Here is a 19,420-nt window from a genome sequence, read left to right on the forward strand (position 1 = left end):
ATTACTGCTGTGGACCGTGCCCGGAGCTTCGCCGACAGTACCCTTTTGATTAGCAATTATCCTGAAATAAGGCAAGGGGAAACTCAGATGCTCAGGAGAACATGGTTCCAACCTGTTTTTCCATTGAGTAAAGTTCTTTCAGGGCAGGCAAAGGTTGCTTTGGTTCACTGGGGTCTACAGCACCACTTGGCTTTGATTCTCCCATGCCGCCCAGATGTTGGGATCTGGCTCCGCACTGTTCCATATGGTTCCACTTACTCTCCGGGGGAGGAAAATAAATGGTTTGTTTTTCTATTGTGGTCTGACTCATTATGCACTTATAAAACCGGCTTTTGAAGATTAGAAACTTGTGCCTGCGTTGAGCCAGATATAAGCTGGCATGTTAGCATGGAATGTGTGGCTTTTCCTTTTAAGCTCTTAGTATTTTCCTGAGTTCAGTTTTATACTAACATGAACACAGATTACTACCAGTGCAGTACATCATCCATTCATTTTGGTTGTAGTTTTAACTGTGTCTGGTTAGCTTTGTGTTCACGCTGCCTTGGAACATGGATTCAATATAACTTTAAAATATTTCAAAGCCTGCGGCTTATAATCATTGCCACATAAGTTCCTAAAACCGCATATATAAATAGGCTTGAGATGATAGAGCAATGAATAAATCTGAACAGATACTGCTGAGGGATGTGATGACCTAACCTAGCTTTAAAAACTACAGTAGGTCAACAAGCTCAGTTTATTAGAGATATATGTTTCAGATGCTGAATCGTGGTATAAATTACTAGATTTAGACATCAGCTTCAAAGATATTTCTGCTTCCTCCTTTAACCTTTCCATTATAAATATTGATACTACAGGATTAGATCTCCAACTACTGGAAGCACACCAGACTTTGGCATGCTCAATTGACCCCCTTGACCCTGCCCATTCTTATCTCCTGCTGGCTCAGTGAAGGAATTTCCATCCCTGTGTTTTCCTTCCAAACTGCTGCTTTCAACTTCTTTTGACTGACAACAACTTTGTTTTGCTCTCTGGTGCTCCTTCCGTCCACAATGACTCGATCCATGCTCCCACAGTTCTCCTGAGCACTTAGGGAAGTGTTCGTTCTGTTGGGGAGCAGGTGTTCCCAGCCTCGTCTGCCCTGACCTTTCAAGGGTTAGTCGTCTGTCAGTGGGTGTCAGGCCTATAAGTAAGACTCAGGTCACACTTCTTACTGAGAGGTCACACACCATAGCCACTATGAAAGGAAGAGAGGGGCTAAAGAGAGAGGAGGAAGATTGACTAGAGAAGCCCTCCCCTCGCACACAGGCCCTCTTCAGATATCTTACCTTGGACTAAATTCGGTTCTGGAACAATGAGAGCACATCTGGCCGCTTCTCTTTGGTTTTGTCACAGTTGTCCTTCACTCTTGAAAGGCATCGCCTGGGAGAAAAACAGGAGCAAGACAGCCAGTGTTACTCTTTACTTACTTTGCTCTCAACAAAATGAATCATTGGAATGTGGACATTTCCTGGAGTACGGCTGGAGGCAATGTTGTGTAGATCAATATAACATTACATTGGCACAATCATTAGGGTTTTAAAGTGAGATTTAATGGAATCTGGACAATAGCAGTGATTATTTTCTCATGACTCTGGCATTAGATACGACATCTGTTTTTCCTCTATAAAATCTAATATTTTTAGATACCAGTTCTTTGATAGACTCCTTTCAGACAAATTGACACCCCTCTTTTAAATTAGAGCACCTTGTCAAAAGCACAGAGAGGAGGATAGATGTAGCCGATCTTCATTAAACGTTCTTTAATTGGCTTTGTAAAGAATTATCTCCCCATCTCTCTGAGCTCCTTGGTTGGCAGACAGGCTGCATAACAGCTACGCTCATCTGTCAAAACGTCAGCTGGATCTCAAAAATGAAAGCGACACATGCCACCAAGTTGTTGAACACTGTGTACAAACACTCTAGATCACACTACAGTAGAAAGGCCTGTCATAATCCTATTTCAAGGAAATTAGATTTTAGGTAAACACAACCGTCGTGTGCAGTGTTCCTTGAAAAAAGTTTTTTCTCTTTTGTTGGCTTGTAATCTTTAAAAGACCCTGAGCTCTGAATATAGGCACATTTCCCTTCATGACATGGCTTATCTGCCATTGCTGGTGAAACACACTGACAGTATCCGCAAATTTTGAAGGCCCTGGAGCGCTTGTGTTGTCAAGCTGAAAAGTGAGAAGCAGAATTGCTGCCCACCTGCGTAGCTCTAACAGTGCTTCAGGGTCTTGCCTTGATGTGTCATAGAAGGTACCACAGAACCAAACAAAACATACAATGTGCCCTATTATGATTAGCAGACAGCAGCATGATCTTCCATGTCCTTCACTGAGGCTTTATTCAGTGACAAGCGCTCACTGAGGCCCCAGTAAAATAACAATGAGCGAATTGCCAGCTTGTCAGTCTATTTGCTCTATTTCCTGTCTCACGGTATTCTCTGTCTCTCTAGGCCGCACTGTATCCTGGAGCTAATAGACTGTAGAGGTCTCAATTGAAAATGTGAATGTGCCCATCAGAATGTGTAACCTTGTTTGCTCTAGGTATTTAACACAGGACATCTGAAGGCGATGGTTTGACCGAGGAATGTCAGGGACAAATGAAAAGCTATTACTGAAGACATGCCTTTGTGTGTGTGTGTTTGTGCATATGTGTGTGCTTGTGCCTCCCAGCCATCCCTCCAACTCCCTCAATTTCCAGCCAGTGCATCAGTCCAAGCAGGAGTGACATGGGATGGCATTCTTTGTTTATCTACTCCAGGGCCACGCTCTTCATGTCTCTTTGTGTCGCTGTCACCAGAGCAGTAAGCACTGGAGGAGGGATGGAAACACAGTAATAACAGTGGAGACGTGTTTGTTTGTCAAGACAGCTCTGGCTCTCCAGGCGAGAGCATTGCTGGATTCATGAAACATGACAACTGTTTAGATAAGGAAGAAAATAGAGAATCAGCCTTCAACATCACTCCCAAAGAACCTGACAGTTAATAGACTTTGTTATGCCATTTCAATGTAAAATTAGTACGTCATTATACTGTACACGTACACAGTGATTAGAATGTAAATTATGCATTTTTATCTAAAGAATTATTACATAATTTATTAACCGGTATCATTTGCTTTTGCAGTCCAACATAACTATACATCTCTCTAGATGGGAATAAGTCAAGAGGTGTTGCGTTTGAACATTGATGTATGTTGTAGGAAACCAGACCACCTTTACTGGCACAATGTACAACTACATCAACACCTCTAAAGAAGTTGAGTACAGTTTATATGATTCGCCTCTAACCTGATTGACAGACTGGCAACTTGTCAAGGTAGCCACAACCTAAAGCAAATCCTACTTTATCCTCTGTTTTAGTCTAAATGGGACCATCATGCTGTGTTGAAGAATACTTGAAACTAACGATTAAGACCATAAACTCATTAGGAGTGTTTACTGAGGTAGTAATAAATGAGGTGAGAAGTGGGGTCATTTTGTCATAGACTCCAATGCAATTGGACTTGTTTTTGCAACCAGTTGCAAAACTACCTTCTGGCCTTTAGAATAATGCAGATTTAAGGCACTTCCACATTAGCTTTACTTTTCAGACCCGGAGATTGCCGCTTGCGCTACATGGAAGACATCATTAGCTGTTTATGGGAATGTCAACTTAATGGATTTGTGTTGTTGCATAAACATAGAATGATCCATCAAGCACTCAGACTTATGAGGCCTCTCTATAATTTGTCATAAATCACTATGAATATGACCTGGCTTTCAAAATGATATTACACAGGGCTGAACATGTCGGTGCTGTTTCCGGCGGAGGATGGCTCCAAAGCTCCCTACATACACAGCCACACAGGGGGAGAGAGGCCACACCAGACCCTTTACTTTTAATGAGGATCGCACTGAACACATGCGTTCCCCAGTCATTGCACTAAAGAGCTTGAATGCAGATGCCAACGCTTCTGATGACAAAAACGACATCTGTGAACATCTGTTTTGGAAATTGAAGCTGGCCTTGGAACGGAACACTGACTTTGTTTTCTGTCTTTGTGGACCAATTAGGGCTAACAGATTTACACCGCCGGATCAATTTGAAAACAATAATGGAATTGCTGTTATTTTTTTTATTTTTTTTTCGTTTGATAGCAGTGTGGCTCCATTATTCCCATTAGCATTACAGAACAGCAAGCCCGATGACCTCCACAACATCTCCGCTCCATCTCATATACATCCCTGGAGATGCTTTTTCCTTTAATCTAGAGAACACACAAGGCCATTTGTGAGTGAGTGAGTGAGTGAGTGAGTGAGTGAGTGAGTGTGTGTGCCCTCCCCCCTCTCTCCCTGCTTCCTCCTCTCCAGCATGCTTGCTACAGTTAATTAACAGTTATTAGTGTTAGCGCAGAGCACCGGATAAGATGTCACAAATCATCAAGTCTCTAGGTGCAGTTCCAGCAATTAAGAGCTCTGTCGCACCTTCCCTCTCCACAGTCATTTGGTACGCATCCAGGTTCCTTTTTAGACCTGAAAGCACTAATCAAATCATTTCTGCTCAGAGATTTTGTCATCATTATTTCAAGCCCTGAAAATGTGAGACTCCCAACTCAGCACCTCCCCAGGCTCCAACGTCTGTCTGCAAAACAATGCAAAGCTACACTATCCTCTGTGTTGTTAAAAGAGAATAATGACTTGACATATTGTGGTTTTTCATTCCTGAAAGCAGGTTTATGGCCAGCAGGCTTTTCTATACCCAGAGATATAGATACACCACTAAAACAGTGTTAGTAAAGGATGTGTGAAAGTTGGCAAGAGATAGAGCATCAGATCAGCAGTGTTTAGTTGCTGATTTTAATGCAGGCTGTGACTTCTCTGCTCCGATCAATTTGTCATCCCTGTAAATGGAAACTTAATTGCATCCGTCTGAAATAAAGAGACCTTGAGCTGAGCTTCTTGTTGTTTTCAGCACCCAGTCCTTGCCTGGCTTTTATTTATTTGCCGTTTATTTTCTGGCTGATATAAGCTTCGGCCTCTTAAGGCTCTTGGCCCAGAAGTGTAGTGCAGTGGAGTGGTGCTCAACAGTGGCAAAGGGGAACCCTTTTGAATGAACAGCAGTCGCTTGATAACGTAAATGTATTAGAATTTTTACCACACTCTTCAGGACTTCTGTGGAGATTGAAGCTATTAAAACAACTTTGTTACAAAGCAACTCTGTTTAATGTGGTGAAGCTGCACAGATTGACTGCTTTGATTTAACCCTATTGTTTTTTGTGTTGAATTCACCTAACTCAGTCCATGAGACAGGATGTTCAAGTACTACTTTTAAACACAGGACAAAGCAACCAGTTTAAAAGGCTGTATTACAGCTACAATATGTACAGTACCCAATGACTTTGTATGAGTAAAGAGGATAAAGTATTAGTATAGAGGTTATACGTGTGACACCAGCACTGCTTGTATTTAAGAAATATTGTAAAATTAGACAATGGTGCAGTCATAAAACTAATAAAATTAATATTTTGGAACCATTGTCATATCCTGGTTTTACCTTTTAAAGTACCTATTCTTTACACAGTTTCTGGTGGCAGCATATGTATAATTCATTTTTGTTTAATTGCAGAGTGATAAATCTTAGAATCAAAGTGATAAAAAGAAACAGTGTAATAAAAAATATGATGAGGAAAAACCCCACTGAAGATATGCAACTTGTTAATTTGTGCAAATGAGTTCATTCCGTGGGGAATATATAAACATTTCATTCCAAAGCAAAACAAAACGAAGCGAAAAAACAATAAAATCAAGGTGACAAGCTAAGGAAACTGATTTACATAACTGAATCTATCAGAAATATTGTGGAAAGCTGTACAACAGTAAGAGTCTATAAAATGACAAAAGCAATTGAAATTAGGACTGTAAGTGTGTCAACTATATGGCTTTATTAGGATCCAAAGCACGGTATGCCTTTTTCATAGCAGACATTTTCACTTACAGTAGGAAAATTACAGGATATGCCCAGCATGGACAATAACAAAACTAGAACAGGTACAACTAGATGGAATGCATCCATTATTATCATTATGTTATTAGTCACACCTGAGTTTGGCAGGTCAATTCTGGTCTCTAGTCATTCTATTTCTTCACTCATTAAAAGTCTTCATTGATCAGTCGTGTAAATGGCTTCCCTGCTCCCCAAAACCCATTTTCATGAGGCAGGGGCAAAGTGCACACAGGTAGGCAGGTAGGCCAGCAGTGCTTATTTGCAGTCCTGAGACAGCCACAGATACTGGGTTATTTTTTCCTTTTTGTGTCAGAGCATTTGATTTATTCATTGCTGTCAGGATATAAAGAGAATTTCAATAGAAAATGCTCGTGAAATAAATTACCTACCCTAGCTTTAACTCAGATTAAAGTTTGTTTTTACACTAGGCTATTGCACAAAACAAAAAAGTGTATTTCCCTTCTCTTGTCCCCCTATACTATAATGGGTATGCCCCCATTTTCTCTGTATTCTATAGAAGTTTGAGGCTAAACATTTGATTTTGTTTGGGGCATACTGCCAGCTTTGTTCTTTACTTTTCATGTGGGAGGCAGCAAGCGTCCTTCTTGCTCTTCCATGTCCATATTCCTCCTCCCCCAGAGGCAGCCTCATGTCAGGTGTCAGCAAAATAATCACAAGTTAACAGTTGTTAGAAATGACACGGGAGCTGCCATCGATCAGCAGTCATGAATCATCAACAGAACAGAGAGAGATGGACAGTCAGTGTGTTTCAGACAGAAAGAAAGGAGCATAGGGTTGTCGCTCAGTGCAGACAGTCGGGCTGATGTGACTGGACTGGGCTGTTGTATCAGCCTGGTTTTCATCAAGCAAAAGATGAGATCTTAGAAGTACAGGGAGCATGCATCTTCAGTTGTGTGTATGTCTGTGTGTGTGGTTTTGTACTGTGTGCCTATATTAGCAACAATGATAGCTATCGCTGCTGAGGAGGGTGATATCAGGCCTTGCATCTCCTGAGGGGCGTTATTATCCTGGAGTGATCTGGACTGAGGGCCAGACTCTCACACACACACAAACTAAGCTTTTGGCATCCTAGCAATGAATACTTGCCTTGTCCATACAAAATAAGGCTTTATATAATAGATTGTGTTATATCTGTTATATACACTGTTTACAAGGGATGTACACAACAGCAGGGACACATTGGACTATAATACAGACCAATGCAAGGCTGGATGTGTCTGTGATGGCTGGTGCTGTGGTGAATAAAATTATTTTAAAGAATGATTGTTCACTGTTATCTCATCACATCACACACCAATCATTTCTTTGTCAAAAATGGTTGAATTTTGGCTTTGCTTTCTGCTTCCCTTACCATCTGCATTTTCTCCCATTGTGAGTGTCACACCAGAAGTTAACTGTTGCTACTCAAAGTTTGCATCCTCCAATAGCAAGCCACTTCATAAGCACGCTAACATTGATAACAGCATCAGATATGATAAACCATACAGTATATCAATGGGTGCTGTACGGTTATATACAGTATAATATGTTACAAAGTATTATTACTCTTGCCATCTCAGTGTGATAAATCTATACTGACAAAACCATTTCATCAATATGTAGTGTTATTAACACTGAAACAAAGACTAAAAGTAATTCTTCAAGGAAAACGCCAGTATGGATATCAAAATTGCTTGATTTGAGTGTGGTGTTGTTGCTTCCTGGCTTGCTCCATTAGTATAGTACGCAGTATGCACACTTTTACCCTGGAATTTGTGTTTTACTTAAAAAATTTAAGTAAAAATTATTTCTAAATAGTTTTATGGCATTATTATGATTCATTGTTTTCATTCGTTAATTGAACAATACATCCATTTGTATAGCCACTGCAGCACTTTGCCAGCCTCTAATTCACTCAACTTGTCTGGGCATGGTCAGAGCTTGACAAAGAAAACAACAGCCATGTCCTCTTCACCATTTTTCACACTGTCGGTCTGTATCTCACTAAAGGTGCCTTCACCACAGCAGTTGAGACGTTGTGTGGACTGGCTGAGTTATCTGCAGCCAGAAAACGCCGTCATTTTCTATGTTTAACATTGTGTCATTGGATGAATATGGACCAGTTTGACCGCTGACTGCGATGAAGTTAAGGACGCTTCTCCCTCATCTTTATTTTTCATCAGTTCAGGCTTAATTGACAAAAAAAATCCTAGCTGGAAGGCAGTGTTGTCGTGGATGAACTGAAGACACCACCTCATGCCATGGGCCTATTTTATGCACTGCAAGTGTAACCAGACTGCATCAGAAAAATCTTTGCTTTATTAACAGGTGAGGCTGAATCTGGGTAGAGGTGAGCTGACAAAATTCAAAATATTCAAAAAACAGCTTCCAGTTGTAGGGCTGGCCAGCTTTGACAAAATGTATAAAAATATTTTATATGAATATGTCAACAACGATTTAATTTAAAATAAAACAAAATGTACTGTTTATTAGTGAACAAGATACGTTTTGACTTCCCTTAACTTAAATATTTGGCTTAAATTAATGATATAGAACACTAAGTGGAACTGGATAATCATTGTACCTTAAAATGCTAAGTTTAAGTTTAAGCTGCATTTCATATAAATGTGAACGTTGGAAATTGGTTTTTGCACTTTATGTTTCTGAGTAGGAATCGTCATTTCTGAAACCGTAGATTTAATAAGGAGAGTATTCTCTTGGAAGGACAGAACATTGCAGCCACCGAGCATGCTGCAGTAAGAAGGGTGGAGAGTGGGAGAGCTAGGGTGAAGACTAGACGGTGGATGCATAGATCTGTCTCATGATAAGACTGCGGCTGATAGTTTAAGCTGCAGGCAGTAGGGAACAGTCACCTCCATCTCTCTCTGTGTGACATGAGCCCATAAAGACATGGGGAGTTTTATATGTGGCCCAGCAGTGGCCCTCAAATGGTCATATACTGTGGATGAAGCAAATGTACTATCTCCCAGTGCATTACGGACCAAATCATATGGTTTTTATAATTAGTTTGTATGAGCTTGATTGATTGATTAGCCACCCCAGTCTTTTCATGTAGAATACAGTGTCAGTTTACTTGACTGGTGAGTTACGAACAGCATCTGGACAAACTGCGCATAGCATATTACTACATATTCAATTAATACAGTCAAAGCACTTGTATCATATAAAAATGGAAAGTTTATATTTTGTCAGCAAAGTCACTGCATCTCTGCAGTCCATGCAAACCTTCTATCCCAGTGATGACAAAGACAATTCAAACATTTACACAATATCCCACCTGTATTTATACAGTACTCTAGATGTGTTTGATAACACTCAAACAAGTGGTTCCACAAGTCCAATAGTGGTGTTCTTACCCCCCTTAGCCTGTTTAGCCACATGGCTGAAGATGGATGAGTTAATTTTAAATGCTCTTTGTCTGTCTGTCTGTCTGTCTGTCTGTTTTCCTCTCTCTGATGAAGGCCCCATCTCATCAGAGGTTTAGTCAGACACTGAGGGAACGGTTTCATTTTCCTCTCATTACAGGCACTGGAGAATCACTGAGCATCAAAGCTGCTTGATTGCATTATCAAGCATTTGGTGTAGCACAGGCGTAATCTATGCCATGTGACAGGGGAGCCAGGCCAACATTACAGCACTGGGCTGAATGGAGGGCTAGTGGACCTGGATATCAGGCCTGGGGTTGATTTGATTCCTGTACAGGCATTTTGCATTTTGTTTTCTGAATGATAAATAGTATTGATCCATATCCGTGTACTGAAAGTCAAAATACTTGCTATAACTCACATTTTTGATCAATGTGTAATGTGAGAGGGGTTGCTCATAGTGACAATCCCGCAGATAATTATCACTTGGCTCTGCAGTTCACCTTAGCTCTATGCGCATTTTAGTGTCTTTCGGTTCATTGTTTTTCCCTCTCACTGCTCTAATAGTGTTGCTTTCAGCGTAAAAGACCTGATAAGCAGACAAACGAGTTAGCAAATTGCTAGTAAACATAGTCAAGCATTTAGAAGCTAAAGAACCAGATATGTTTCTCTGGGGTTTGGGAAGACTAAAGAGAGTGCGTATTGGCCAGAAATGTGACTCTAAATTAATGTTTCTGTTGCTCCGTTAATGTGGGTTTAAGTATCTGACATAGATTTTCTATCATTCCTATTGTATTATGTAATGGGGTTATTAGGTAAATAACTTTTCTCATCATTTAGAGTAATTGTTATAAGTAATCTAAAGTAAGACACTTTCTCTTTCTGGGGTGCTTTATTTGTTGGTGCTTTCAAAGGTCAAACATTGACAATCACTGTTTATCACTCCAACAATCAGTATCAAGATCAGCTGCAGATAAAGAGCTATAAAAGAATTGCAATAATCACCATTTTAGAAGCTGCAATTATGGGCATCATTAGCATCCGTCGTTATGTTTAAGTGGGGCCATGGTCCACTGAACGAGTGTTCATCATGCTCTTTTTATCTGCTCTCTTCCATTGCTGAGGAGAAACAGAGGACATTTTGGAATCAGGGCCAGCTTAAACGGGGGGGTCTAGTCTGCCTTTTCCCACAGGACAACAGCTCCCTCATTGATTTTTAACCAGGTTTCACAAAAGGCTTCACCCTTCCGTGGTTCAACTCCATTTGGAAAGAGATCATAGATGTTGATATTAGAATATGAGTGGTTTTCTTCTTCTGTCAGCTAAGCATAAAATTATGGGCAGTATTTGAATTTGTAGAATAAGGGTTGAGGGACAGTTCAAAGCATGTTGAAGAAGCAGAGCTTAACTGAAATGAAAGTGAACTGACAAAAGTAGGTTGCATTTAACAATCCCTGCTGATAGACATCCACTTGGTATTCACTTTTCACTTTTTCACAAGACATAGCACAGCTTCAACTGCAAGCCAGCTAATGTTTGTATTCAACAGTGTAACAGTGGAGTCATGCGCGACATCTCAACCACAGTTTTCCTGGATGAATTAGTAATGCTAAAAGATTCCACTTCGTCTATCTAAATACTGTGTACAGCGCTCAACCTGGTTAATATAAGGAGCCACTCAATTTTTCATGCCTGCGCCAAGTGTAGCCTTCAATTTAACATGCGCTTTTAATCCTGGGAGTCCTAAATTGCTTTTTAATGTCGAGGAACATGGTGTTTTCAGAGTAACTCGTGAAAAATGCATCAGCAATATGCAGAGCAAATCAGATCCAATGTTGTTTTTTTTTAGGGTAAAGGAACAAAGCAAAACCACAGCAAAGAGGAGTGAAACCAATATGTTGTTTTGACACATGTCTCACCTCAGGGGCCTCAGGAGGACTACCCCCGCAGGCAGGGACAATGTGCGTGTTTGTATGCGTGCGAATTGTGTGATTAATTGCATGTCTACTATCTGTGTCTGTTGTGTATATTTTAGGTGCAACAACACATGCAGATCACCAGTGTATGGCTTTACATAGGAAAACATGCTGGTTGGTATGTCATATATGTACTGTATGTGTGCCGCTCCATGTGTGAATTCATGGGCAGTGTCAGGTGTTATTGTGCCTGGAGCGTATGTGGATGACAGGTGTCTGCCGGCCTCTCTGGCCCTTGTTAGATTCCCCTGCAGATGAGGGGTTTTAGTGGAGTCAAAGCCTGGAGTCCATTGAGCATGACTAAAAGATGCTCCTCTAATATCCCTGGTCAGGGAGTCAGTGAACTCACTCCGAATGACTTCCTCAGGGCCAGCCAACTAACCGCCCTCTGTTATCACGTAACAATGTGGCCATCGGAGCAGACTAATCAGTAGACAGCAGAAGAAAACACAGCCAGTGCAGCTTCTGCTAGCAATTCCATTGAAACTCTTATTGTCAAGACACAATAAAAACACATTGTAAAAAAATATGATGAAAAGACATTTCAGATTTTGGTATTATAATCTGGACAGTAATTTATTTAGAAGACAAAACAGTGAGTTAGTACCTTGATATGGTGTTGTAGTATTTCATTGGTGCAAAGTTTGTATGCATACACAAATGCACATGTTTAGCTAAAACTGTGTGATCGTTGTGGACCGCAATATTATGTATATATGTAAGAGAGAGAGAGAGAGAGTGTGTGCATGCGTGTGCGTGTGTTTACCTGTGCAGTCGGTGGGGTCAAGCTGTGTGTGGTGCCGCAGCTTTCTCTCTGGATAAGTGTGTCCATACAGCCTGTCCCTGTTGCTAGTACAAATCCTCTTACAGGCTGTGTGTGTGTGTGTGTCTGTGTGTGTGTGCATGCATGTGTGTCAGTGAGAGGGAGAGTGAGACAGACAGCAAGCTGCCCCACATCATCTTGTTGGGGCTCTGTGTTGGTAAACACAGTACATGGTAAGCCCAGCTGAGACAGGCACTGATTATTGGGCTTAGCGCTGACTGTTGCCCTGATGGCCCTTTGCATTGCTGGTCCCCTGTGGCCCCCACTGACACCAGGCTGCAAACGCAAATCCACACACATACACACACACACACGCTGAAAGAAAACATCTAAGTCCACGTCACTCTTTCGTCACACACACTGGCACATACTTTATGCCTCTCCTGGTGCAAAAACAAACTCTAAGGTGGATCATTTAGCACAATTACATAAACACAAACAACACACCGGTTCACAAAGTATCACACACTTTCAGAGAGAAAACATGCTCTATCTGTGCCCTGGGAGCCTGGGTCCACTCAAATAACCCCATGGTGAATGTGCTGTTGTCAGGCGGCCGGCGGGGCAGCCTCACAATGCGCACATTTAGGACCCAGAGCTTGACGGCGGTGCAGAGTTTGTGGAGGAAAGCGTGGAATGTGTCCCGCGGGCAGATGCAGGCCGCTCTAAAAGGCATCTCTATTACAAGCAGACAAGCAGGGCCTTATGTCATGGTCACCAGCCTCTGAGACACATTTCCAGACTGGTGCTCTGCGCCATGCCAGCACGCGCCCTCGTGGAAATCTACTGGCCCACACTGCGCTCCACTTCACTGCGGCAAACGCACATCGTTCACATGTGTTGATCTGCTAGCCTGGATTGTTTACTGCAAGAGCACAGTCATGAGTGCTGTAGTGAGAGCCGAAGAGTATTTCTTTGTGATGTCTTTGACGATAATGAACAGAAATAAGGGTGTGGCAAGCTGTGATGTTCTTTCATTTGATATTATTGTACTGTTACTGTGGCATCTTGTAAAGTCTACTGTCAAACCTAGTTTACTTTAACTGAAGCTAGGTACCTGCAATATGATGCGGCAATCATGACAGCTCTGCTCAGGTCTGTCTTCAGCCGGTGGCCTTTTATCGATAGTGACAGATAAAGAGCCCTGTGATCTTTTGAAGCACCAGGCACTAGCGCTGATTACCATCCCTGCTGATAACGTTGTATGCTAATCATTGTAAACATCATGTTGTGGCTTTGACACACTTAGGCTTATCTGTAATTGGTGTAATTGTTACTAGCGTTTAACGAGATCGTCTTCCAGATATGCGGAGTGCCAAAAGGGCCCGGGTATAGGAGAGGCTCCCTCAGATCTATCTCACTGATGGGGGCATTAAATCGACACTAACTCCTCTCGCTGTGCTATTAATGAAAGGCAGCCACGAGCCAGAGCGCAAATCCGATAAAAGGGGCTGGAGATGAGGGGGTCATGAAATATTTAAATATACAGGGCTTCAAAGCGGAAGAGGCCTCGCGTTCTTGTCAACAGACAGACCCCCTGCAGCCCAGTCGTGGCCTCAGTCTCTGGCCCACAACCAGCTCCACATGTAGGTCACAAACTACCAGGTCATTTTTTCCGCTGTACAGACATCACAAGGAGGGGGTTCACAGATGAAATGGCTCTTGCTTCCAAACACATGCACACACACACCCACACATGCAGAGTCTTCCTCTTGTTCAACCGGTCTCACATGTTCTAATGTTACACAGAGGGGGGAGATGTGCAGCAGAGAGGCGACGAGGTCAGGGAGGATATCCAAGCGCTGTCTCAGTGGACTCTGACATGTTAAAACACTCACATGATAGAGGCTCACATCCTCCGCAGCACACATGCTCACACATTCAACCTTCTCCAACCGGGACCTTTCACACAGAGGTACGGCTCCGGCGCTCAGGATTGAGACAGAGTGCGATGTGAAAAAAAGTTCTTCTTTTGAGGAACTCTTGAGGGGACACAGCACGGATCACCTTTCAACCACTGAGAGACGAGGAGTCTGAAAACACAGTCAGCAGTCCCGGCTATGTTTTACATTTTCAAACCCTTGCATTATTGTTGTTGTTTTTTTGTCTCTAAGGGGCCTAAACTCCCTTTTTTTCTAACTTACTACTGTAGACAAAACAACAACCAAAGTGCAATTAGAAACCCCTCAATGGCCAGCGGGGCCCTGGGATGAGACGGAGGGAGAGAGAAGGACAGCGGCAGAAAGAGAAAAAAAGAGAACGCTAGGGGAGGGCGGGCAGGGATCTCCCTGCTGTCTGTCACCCTGCTGGCTTTTGATGTCCGTGGCTCATCTTGTGTCTCCCTAGAGAGCCTATCAGGCCCCCACTCTGGAGCTGTTGAACACAGAGAGAGCCTTGGAGAGGCTTGTTTGAGTGGAGGGGGGCGAGGGTGGGGTGGATCACTGGGGCTGTCTCCGTTGGTGCCTGACAGAATGGTCTTGACGGAGCGTTTCAGAGGCCTAATCCCTCCGACCATACCCCTCCAGCCGGGCGAATCGCTCAGGGTGTCTGTAGAGGGTCAGACAGGTTGTAATACAATGTCTTAGTGGTGATTTCCTCACTGCTTTGCTGTAGTCATTCCGTTTTTAAAAGACACAGCAGGCTGTGTCTCTCCCTTCCTTTTCTTCGCCGCTACCTCTGTTTGGCTCCTTCCCCCCTCTCCGTCTTGTCTGTCTCTCTCCGTCTACCCCTGTTCCGTTTTCTTCTCCCGCTCTCTTCCTCTCTAGTTCCTCCTCCTTTATCTCCCTGCCTCCCGTTGTCTCCTCGCTCCCATCGCGCCGCTGAGAAGAAGGAAACAAAAAGGGAAAATATTATCCCTGCCAGCGCAGTTGCTCTTGCTTAGTATTAAGTCGAGGCCTCACAGGGGGTTCCACCGCCACGGTTCTTTGGTTGGAGATGTCTGCTGGGTCTCCGCAAATATAAAGACATGCAGATTAGGGAGAAAAATTAAAGCTGGGGGTTCGTCATGCTGCGAGTTATCTATTAGGAATGTTTTGTCTGTCTGGGATATGGTTCCACTGTAGATCTTGGGGTCAAATTAAAAGGGGTTTATAATCCATCCTTTTTGTCATTGAGATCAAATGACACTGCAGCTTGATGAGGTTATACTAAATAATCCTATCAGTGAGCTCGTATGACAAGCTGCACTGAATCTGGTTTACACTGTTGTTTCAAGTCAGCCACTGCAACGGGTGGAAAGTAGTGCATCAGAAATGCATTCAAGGACATAGACATATAGAGATGAAAGTAAACATCACAAACAAATCATCTCTTAACATTAAAATTCAGATTTGCTCTGTCACATGCCGAGATTCAAAAGCTGAGACAATTAATTTTCTCGGTCCATTAAATCATATGTAAACATTGAGTGACAGCGCTATAAATAAGGACACAGATTTGGCCTTTAAAATAATTTGACTTGGATTTGAGAATTAGTAATTATACTGACATTAAATGAAAATGTTAAAAGGTAAATCATACCTATTATGTATGATGGAGGTGTGTGTGTGTGTGTGTGTGTGTGTGTGTGTGTGTGTGTGTGTGTGTGTGTGTGTGTGTTTCGAGGCGGGTAGCCTTTCTGTTAGAAGGGGAGGGAGTGATTGACTGGTCTGAAATTATCCATGGCATCGCAGCCCACAGCCCACATTCCACGGCAATGTCTGTAATTTAGGCAAAAGGGTCTCCCATTTCTCTTGTGACTGGGCAGAGCAGTGGTGAGGGGGTGTGGGGGTGTTGGTGGGGGTTGTTAGAGATGTAACCAAAGCATTTGAGGCAGGGAAGGTTAAACCAATTTTCTTGTCTGCATTGTTTTCCAAAGCGAGTCCCAAGGCAGCGACATTAGACTGATGGCCAGTGAAGTAGGTTTGTTCCCGCTGACAGGCCAGTTCTTTCTGCACCCGCAATGTCAACTGGATCTGATTATTGCCTACCAGATCCAGATAATGTCTGCCATTGATCAGGCCATTTATCTTGAACTCCTATGGCCCCGGCCTGCTTTCAGAGACCACAGGGAGATAAGCAGATACAGATAAGCAGATAACATAGTCTCCACAGGCTTTTAACAACCGGAAGAAATACTTTTCTGCTGCTTCCCCGGCTGACATATGATGTGAGTTTCATATCTCTTGGCTCAGAAAGCTTTATTATAACACAAAGGATCTGCTTTTAGATGTATTGTCACTGCATCAGATATACGCTTTCATCCCTGCGTCTATCAATTTTCCTAAATGTTCCCAGAATGCCAGTCACATGCTGTGTGATAAGCACTAGTTGAAATAAGTGAGCAAGGTAGAGATTCATTATTTGCATTGTTATTTACAGGTTTAATATTGAAAAGCATTTCTGTGGAAATCTCTCATTCTCTGTCAGGATATTTGATTGATGCTGTTTAACATAGAAGACTGTCAGCTTTTCCAAAAGCTTTTTCTGCTTTTGGCATGCTATGGTGTCCCAGTTTGTATAACAGGTTTTAATGCTGGGTGCATTTGTCTTTGTCTGTGTGCGTGTGTGTGTGTGTGTGTGTGTGTGTGTGTGCGTGCGTGCATGTGCACATGCATGTGCGTGTGTTTGTGTTTGCATGCACAGCCATGTGCCATCCCCACATTAATACTAGCAATGAGTGACAGATTAATTTATGTCTGGCTACGTGTCTGAGGAATTGGGAAGAAAGGGCCTGTCAGTGCTGCTTGTCGGGAGGGGGTAGAGATTAGAGCCAGTTGTCATTGACAACCCAGTGCAGGCTCTGGGAGATAAGGTCGGATGTAATGACTGTAAAAAAAATACAATTATTTAAAAAAAAAAAAACATCCTCACTCCACCCTCGAAAGGCTGGGAGAAGAGATTTTGGCAATTCCAAGTGTGTGGGTTTATGTGTGCAATTAGAAATATTTCACAGTTCTTAGATTGCACTGTAACATTTGGACATTTTAGATCTTAGGCAACAAGGAGGGTGTGATCTAATCCCACTCCTTCCTCTGAGAAGACTAGTATTTGTTTTTCCAAATCCATGTAAAACAGGTTTTATTTTCTTACATTTTTGTCAAGCCTTATTTTGCTCATTGCAATAGTCAGATTATTGTGTGTAAACAGCCACTGAAACATGATCTCCCACTCTTTGCTTGCCTGTGATACGCTGGCAGTCATCATGTTCACAGTGTACCCACATGTTAAAATCCCCACATGGAACATAAATATTGATTTAAATATCTATTGCTAAGTGGTCATAACCAGGTTATAGCCACGCCTTTAATGTATTGAGTCAAATTATGTTTCTGGTGTTTTCCTTTAAGTCCACCTGTTTCTGTTCTTTGTTTCAAGCAAGCAGGAACCTCCGGCTCTGAAATGTGAAGCTAATGCAGAAGTGCCTTAAAATAAAGCAGCGAATGCTTTAGGGCGTGGCTTACCTTGTGACTGACAAGTCGCTTCCACGGCGACCTGTCAGGTGTTGCGATCACTCCCCAGGTCCACCCTCTCGTACAAATACAGTCACTTCTGGTTTTAAAAAACACAAGACGCTGTCAGCCAAAATGCCAAAGTCGAGGCTTCAAAACGGTTGTAATCAGGTTCTCAAGATAATCATATGGAAATACAATACAATATGAACAATGTTAGACATCTGGATTACCAAGACAATATGGAAAATGCTTGTTTTTAAATATATAAGCTATGTAAACTTATGTTTGGCAACGCTAGTGGGGTGGCAATGTTGGTCCGTCGATCGATTGGTCCCCCACTTTGGTCCAGACTGAATACTTAAATTCTGGATGAATAGCCATAAAATTTGATACCAATATTCGTGGTCCTCAGAGCAGACGATGTATCCTAATGACTTTGGTTATCCCTTCATGTACCACCATGAGGTTATTAGCATTAGAGGTTTTGAGTGAAATAAAAAATTTTAAATTTAAATTTTTTTTTTTTAATTATTGGGTGGATTCTCATAAAATTTAGATAAAAGATAATCATGTTGCCCCTGTAATGAATTGTAATGACTTTGGTGAGTCCTTAACTTAATCATTTTCATCATACGAACAGTATTTCTCACAGAGACGTCACTGTGAGGTGAAACTATTTCTGAAAGAAAAAAAAAAAACACCAGATATGACTCATGATCTCTCTGTTCAATGCCATTAAGAATGTTTTCTTGGCATTTCCTTGCCTCTGCACCAAATCCTAGTTCATGATGATGATCCTAATGTTTTAGCCCCTTGAAAACAAAGACAGAGCTCCGAGTCAACAGGCAAATGTAATAAGAGCTTTTATCATATTTCAATGCCAGCGCTCATGTTACACTTATCAGTAATATTTGAAACGAGGGTAGATTTGGCATAATGGCAGGAAGGCTCATGAAGTGCGAGCTGGTCCCCTGTGATTGTAATCTAGGAGAGAGTTCCTGTAAAATTAAACCATGGTTGTAGTGGGATAGACAAACATGCCTCTGCTTTCTTTGAAGTGTTGAATCAGCGGCCAAAAAAGGAATAAAAGATGACAAAATGTCAGTGTGAAGCTGATGGTCTACAGACAGAACTTACGTGCCCAGACAGCAATTACTGAGATACATAGCGTACGTCCAGACATTGTGTTTGATCTCAGTGCTTCATTCTCTTGCACAGACAATGTTGTTCCATGTGAGTCTGCGTGTGTTTCGTGTGTGTGTTCATCTCTGTCATCATTTCATTTGAATAAAACAAAATGTGCAGTGAGAGATCCGGGCGCCAATTGTTTGGCAGTGTGGCTGTAATCACAGACTTGTGGTGGCTCTCAAATCTGATAATGACCATTTAAAATGGAGTACAGCGGCTGGTTCATAGCTGCTGCTGCTGCTGCTGCTGGTGCTGCTGCTGCTGCTGCACAGGCCCGTGAAAACGACTGGTAGCCATTTTCTGTCGCTGGCAGACAGTTTAAATACATATCTTGAAGCCAGCCATGTCATGCGCTTGAAGCCAAACCACGATATGCTCTTGATGTTTCATCACAATCACCACTTCAAATAAAAGAATCATTCTGATCTAATTACATGTAACCACATTTGGTACGTTTGCAACTATTTTTAGACTTGATTTACTGCAATTCTGCTATAGTCCCGTGGAACTGTACAGCTAAATAAGGGAGCCTCTAACTTGAATGCATGGTCGTGTAGGCTGCTCTTTCTCCCAGGCCCTTTGTGACC

General features: G+C 42.2%; 1 protein-coding gene across 12 annotated transcripts in view; it reads left to right on the plus strand.

Annotated features, from left to right (window-relative positions):
• The window catches only part of auts2a (activator of transcription and developmental regulator AUTS2 a), a 310,541-nt gene that overhangs the window by 255,686 nt on the left and 35,435 nt on the right, over positions 1-19,420 (plus strand). The gene's annotated exons all lie outside the window — the stretch shown is intronic.

The sequence above is a fragment of the Micropterus salmoides genome, unplaced genomic scaffold, assembly GCF_014851395.1.
Source record: "Micropterus salmoides isolate LMB-PRFRI ecotype aquatic unplaced genomic scaffold, ASM1485139v1 Ms_hic_scaffold_9, whole genome shotgun sequence".
Classification (NCBI taxonomy): Eukaryota; Metazoa; Chordata; class Actinopteri; order Centrarchiformes; family Centrarchidae; genus Micropterus; species Micropterus salmoides.